This window comes from Salvia splendens, unplaced genomic scaffold, assembly GCF_004379255.2.
Source record: "Salvia splendens isolate huo1 unplaced genomic scaffold, SspV2 ctg58, whole genome shotgun sequence".
Classification (NCBI taxonomy): domain Eukaryota; kingdom Viridiplantae; phylum Streptophyta; class Magnoliopsida; order Lamiales; family Lamiaceae; genus Salvia; species Salvia splendens.
Window position 1 is genome coordinate 17,185 of NW_024599239.1, and position 6,592 is coordinate 23,776.

The following is a 6,592-nucleotide window of genomic DNA, read 5'->3' on the forward strand; positions in this document are numbered from 1 at the left end:
TCACTCTTGTTCACAAAACACATCACTCTTATTCTGATTTTATTTCAATCTTGTTCACAAAAAACACATCACTCTTACTCTGATTTTACTTCACTCTTGTTTACAAAACACATCACTATTATTCTGATTTTGTTTCACTCTTGTTTACAAAACACATCACTCTTATTTTGATTTTACTTCACTCTTGTTTACAACATACATCAATCTTATTATGATTTTACTTCACCGTTGATGTAATACCCGTTTTTTTAAATCTTTTTTAAGTTAAGTTTTTTGTTTTAAGAAGGAGCGAGTGATTGACCTTGAATAAAATACCGTGTTGTTTCGATTGGTGGTGAATGAAAATAGTAAATGCTGGAATTGTTGTTGATTAATTGTGTGGTGTAAACTGTCGACGAGATTGACGCGAGAATCGTCGATGGGAAAATTTGGGCGTTTGTTTACAATGTACTTGGAATAACACCAAAGTACTAAAATAATAAAACACCACAATTTAATCAATGTACTAAAATTATATATATATTTGGGCCTATCACTTTTGTCTATTTATTTTCTTTTAGCCCATTTATCCTTATTCAATTGGGCCACTTTTAATATAACCATTTATTATAATCCCTATTGAGTTCCTGCAGCCAACATAAATCCCTTCTTCTAAACCCACGTTTTTTTTTTCCCATCAATATCCCCACCCACAAATTTCTCTCCAACAAACAAATCTAATCTCTGCATTATATATCTCTCCCCACAACTGCATCTTTTATCAGCGGCGTTTCATAATTTCAGCACAGTTTCTTCCCTTCCAATCAAAGGTAAACTCCCTTTGATTCCACGAATACGAAACCTTCCCATTTTGATTCTGTAGCCAATTCCGTGGTATTGCAGTTTGAAACCAAGGAGAGCTGTGATTTCAATTTCCCTTGTTTGCTAGTAAACTTTGTCTTCCTTGAGGTATATCCATACATCTAAACTCTCTGCATTCCATTCTAGGATATAGTTCACATATTCACTGTAATTCTCTTGAAACTTGTTGAATGATGATACTCTCTCCTAAAGCTTCGATCTTTAATGCTTGGAAGATGTTTTTTTTTTGTTTCTATGCAATTTCAATTCCTAAAATTCCCTTTTCTGCCTAAAATTATTTGAATCGAACAGAAAAAAAATGAAACAAAAGGTTTAAAATTTGGGGAAAGAGGGGGAAGAGAGATGACCGGGGTACAAAATTGTTGCTTCGGCGAAGTAATTTTGAGAGCGAGCTTGATGTTTTGATGGTTTACGGAAGAAAGACAGCAGGAGATAGAGGGAGGGATGAAGAGCAGAGAGGGATTCGAAGAATTTGAGAGAGAGAGACGAGAGTTTTTTTTTCAAAATTGAGTGAAGGACGCTGGGAGCTTAGTAAAATTCGAAGTGTTCATTTTTAGAAAAAAAAAGAGGATTTTTGTTGGGTAAGGAGGGTATACGTGGAGTGATAAGGAGGCTGGGCCACTCTTGTTTTGGACTAGTGGGTTTTAATAGAGAAAGATGAATTAGTTTGGGTAGGGAGTATACATGCTACTGACTCTCTTGTCTTTTTCTCTTTTTTTTTCTTTTATGGTTTGAGTACTATTAATTATATTATATTATGGGGTCAAGTAGCTTTAGTGTATAATAGTTCTAAGGTAGGGAATTGATATTAATGTTTTGTGAATGTAGTACGTACGTGTGTTAAGATGGAATATTTCTTTTTATTCTTTGAATGAAGAGTTTGTTTTGTTGTCCCCTTCAAGAACGACGTTGGGTTGGGAGTATATGAATAAATAGTTATTTAATTGGTATGTTTCTTATGCTGCAGCAGACTAGCAGAGTATAATGTTAATTTGTTAATCATGTCTTTAGGTGTGTTGATGGACAGATTTATTGGTACAGTGTTGGGTTAGATCAAGTGCTACTGTGATTATTACTTTAATTAAAAATTTACATATACTTTGCTTAGTTACAGGACAGATTATTTATTGTTGGCAGATGACTTAAGTGATATTATGAGCCATAAAATACGAGGACTTTATTTGTGTTGACCAAGAAATGATGGGAGAATAAATTGAGCACACACTTAGGATGCATGCATTGTTAAATTTATTATTTTGCAAAGTCTAATTTTGCATATCATGATATGTCAAAAAGGGTGAACTTGTGCACGTTGTTGCGGTTGGAACAAGAAAGTGTTGAGGAGTTAAGCCTTTGAGGTGGGCTTTCTTTTTTAATAAGGACTATGTCCTAAATACTTTTTATGTGAAAGGAGGTGGAAAGTGTTTGTCTTGCCATGTTTTGTATTTGAATGAACCTATCTGAAGTGGCTATGCCATGTATGTTTAATCGAATTCGGGTCCCAGTAGGGCTGCAAACCCTGCTCGGACTAGTGTACACCCCGTAGATCGTGTGCTATCTCTTTGGAGTTGGCCGGTCAAGTGACTTGGTTCGTGGCCACGTTCCTTGTCATGTATGTTCAGATATGGTGATGGTGAATGTGGATGGAAAATGGTTGGCCAACCGAACTTGTGAAATAAATGTTTTTGTGTACTTGGGTTCTTTTAATTAAAACCCCCAAGGTCACTTGTTTATGGCTTGACAAACTATGTTTTGGCATGTGTCCACTGAGTGCATCAAGTACTCAGCCCTGCATATTATTTTTCTTAATGTGCAGATTGAGCGGCGATGGACGTGGAGGATGTTGAGCAGAGTTCATGGATCGTTTTGTCATGATTAATAATTGTTGGATTCGTCGTGTCTTCATACTCGGCATTTTCCGTGTCTTGAACGCTTCCGCTAAGAGTCCTTTTCTTTAGAATTGTTTATCCGTGGAGAGTCTAACTCGTTGGCAAATTGTTTTTGTCCATTCTTTATTTACTTAGAGTTGGTATTATTGTTAGGAAATTATTATGACGTTTTCAAGGTTAATTCAGTTATTAAATTTTTGGTCAGATATGTATGTTTTCCCCCTTTCTTCCCCGTTTCTTTAATCATCCCCCAGTCATGATCAACCGTGTTTTCTATCCTTAGAAAAGGCGGGCGTGACAGAGTGGTATCAGAGCAACTTTCTTTCCGCTCTGGACCCAAGCGTCTTCTTTCTTTTTGATCTAGATTAGTATCCCTAGATCAAAATAAATAAATAAAATAAAATAATTTAATTTAAAAGTGTCAAAGGCTCAACATCCGACCATCGCGCTCAACCTGAAAAGAGGTAACCAAAATTTTTGTAAGAGGTTTTGAGGTAAATATTTTGGGAATGGAAATGATTAGTTATTCATGGTGGAATTTGATGTGGCGGAAAAAAATTTATGTTGTGGAAACTTGTGAATATTTTTGGAAATATGTGAACTTTAAGTGAAAGCATGCTAGTTCTTTTCCTATTGAGATTTTGAGGAACATGATGTTGTTATGTGTTGTGACGTCTAGTGATAATTGATTGTGTATGCTCGATTATGTGGCCTTTACACGATGATTTGAGTCATGACTTGTACATATTGAAATATGATATTATGAATTCCTTGTGTGATTGCGGACTGTTTGGGGATGAACGTTAGACCTTACATTATCGATTCTAATTGTATGTAGCAACTCAATTATTGCTTCTCTAAGCAAACTAAATGAACGTGCAACAACGAACCACAGTAAAACTCTAATACCGAAAGGATAAAAGAAAAATAATAAGTATAAATGTTCGGAAAGTGTGAATGGAAGTTTGAGTGATGATAGTTGGTGTTACATGCGCATACGTAGCTTGATTTTGTATACGTATTCTATAATCGTTATATATGAAAGGTTGCGTGAGAAGTCTTGATACGATAATGTAGTGATAAATAATTGGAGCGACCATATTAATCTATGCGTTTTGAATCAGAATGCCACCGAGACGTGGACGTAGACCTGGGCGTGGACGTGGAGATGAGGACCCTGTGGACCCTCAGAATGTCGAGGGAGAGCAACCACCACCACCACCACCGCCTCCACCACCACCACCACCCCCGCCTCAACCCAAACAATACATTGATACCTTTTTGAGGCAAAAACCCCCACAGTTTGATGGACTGGGAGAGCCGTCTAAGGCAGAGACCTGGATACGCACCCTCGAGCGCATATTTGATTTTATGGAGTGCACCGACAAGGAACGCCTTGCTTGTGTGACTTTTCAATTAACGGGGCCCGCAGATTTTTGGTGGGATACAAAGCTAAGGACCATGAACCCTTAACGCCGTGAAGCGCTTACTTGGGAGATATTCAAGGAAGAGGTGTACAATAAGTACGTTCCCATGAGCTATAGACGAGCAAAGATAGTTGAATTCCATACTTTGAAGCAAGGGAATATGACGGTGACGGAGTACGACCGTGCATTGTGTGAAATGACTCGATATGCTCCCGAGTTGGTGGACACAGATGAGAAAATGGCAGAAAAGTTTCGTGCTGGTCTCAAGCACGAAATAAGAGTAGCAGTGGCAAGTCGCAGGGGACTTTCGTATTCTGAGATTTTGGCTTGTGCATTAGATGTGGAAGAAGTGTTGCCTAAGGAGATGACAGTAGCAAATACTACACCAGTGCCACTTCAACAACATAATTTCAGAGATAAGAGGAAATGGGATGGAGATCGGACCCCATATGATAACAAGAGGCAACAACCCGTCAGAAACCCACCGCAGTACGGAGGTATGCAGAGTGCTCCCTATCAGAGGGGTGACTTTCGGCCTAGAGCCCCCCAGTGTGCTAAGTGCTTTAAGAACCATTTTGGGGAGTGCAGAGAAAAGAGCAATAAATGTTACACTTGTGGTGGAAACGGCCACTTCTCAAGAGAATGCCCGAGTAAGATTATGGGGATGGGAGCAGGACAGAACAATCAAGGGTTCCGTCCGCAAGTGCGGGCACTACAAGCCGAACCGAGGGGATACTTACCCGCACCACAGCAGCACCAGCAGCAGCAACGTCGTCAAGGACTTCCCACTCAGGCAAGGGCATATGCTTTAAAAGGGAAACAGCCGACGAACCAGCAAGGGAATCAAGAGCAAGGAAACTTGGCAGGTATGGGCACGCTCCTCGACATGCCTATTATTGTTTTGTTTGATACGGGTGCATCACATTCTTTTATATCAGCATCATGTGTGAAAACTTTAGAACTGCCTGTCAATAGAACTGAACAGAGAATGAGTGTGACTTCACCCGTAGGAGGAACTATAGATATTTCACAAATTTGCTCGAATGTAGAATTTACTATGGGAGAACTTAAGCTAGTTGCACACAAATTACAAGTTATGTCGATGGGGAGTGTAGATATAATTTTGGGAATGGATTGGTTGGCCGAGAATCATGTTACCATTCGCTGTAAAGAGAGAGAGGTCTCTTTTCAAACCCCGGGAAATGAGCCGACTGTATTTTACGGGATTTCTTTGAACCGACGCAAGTCCATAATTTCTGCACTTCAAGCAACTACTATGATGAGGAAGGGATGCCCGGCTTATCTCGTCTATCTAAGTGGAGATGAGAAGAAAGAAAGAAGCATAGAGGATGTGGCAGTAGTGAAAGAATTTCCCGACGTTTTTCCTAACGCCCTGCCAGGACCGCCACCCGATAGACAGTTGGAGTTTACAATTGATCTGGAGCCAGGATCAGCACCGATATCTAAGGCACCATACCGTATGGCGCCTAAGGAATTGGAAGAACTTAAGATACAACTACAAGAGTTGCTAGACTTGGGTTTCATTAGACCCAGTGTGTCGCCGTGGGGAGCACCGGTGTTGTTCGTGAAGAAGAAGGATGGGACACTAAGGATGTGCATAGATTATCGAGAGTTGAACAAGTTGACACTCAAGAACAAGTATCCACTGCCGAGGATAGATGATTTGTTTGATCAACTCCGTGGAGCTGGAGTATTTTCAAAAATGGATTTGAGATCGGGATACCATCAACTGAGAGTCCGACGAGAAGATGTACCCAAGATGGCTTTCCGAACTAGATACGACCATTATGAGTTTATAGTGATGCCTTTCGGATTGACAAATGCGCCGGCCGTATTTATGGACCTTATGAATCGTGTGTTCCATCCATACTTGGACAAGTTCGTCTTAGTCTTCATAGACGATGTCCTTATTTACTCAAAGAACGAACAGGAACATGAAAAACATTTGAGGACTACCTTGGAGACGTTAAGGGCCGAGAAACTCTACGCCAAGTTAAGTAAGTGTGAGTTTTGGCTCAAAGAAGTTAATTTCCTTGGGCACATAGTGAGTGCAAATGGAATTCGAGTAGACCCCGCAAAGGTGGAAGCTGTACAGAAATGGAAATCACCAACCACACCTAACGAAATTCGGAGCTTCCTAGGACTGGCGGGATATTATCGGAGATTTATCGAGGGATTTTCTAAGATAGCGAGGCCAATGACTCAACAACTAAAGAAAGGGGTCAAAGTGAATTGGACGCCGGAGTGTGAGGCCAGTTTTCAGTTACTAAAAGAGAAGTTGACCACCGCACCAATTCTCGCTGTGCCAGAGCCAGACACTAACTACGTGGTGTATACCGATGCATCAAAAGTTGGACTTGGATGTGTACTTATGCAGAATGGGAAAGTGATTGC

At 40.0% G+C, this 6,592-nt stretch overlaps 1 long non-coding RNA gene across 1 annotated transcript; it reads left to right on the forward strand.

Annotated features, from left to right (window-relative positions):
* Positions 1-684: 684 nt before the first annotated feature.
* On the forward strand, positions 685-2,219 carry LOC121790676. The gene is made up of 3 exons (XR_006048369.1): positions 685-809; positions 883-948; positions 2,158-2,219. It is a non-coding gene; the product is annotated as an uncharacterized LOC121790676 (long non-coding RNA).
* Positions 2,220-6,592: the final 4,373 nt, after the last annotated feature.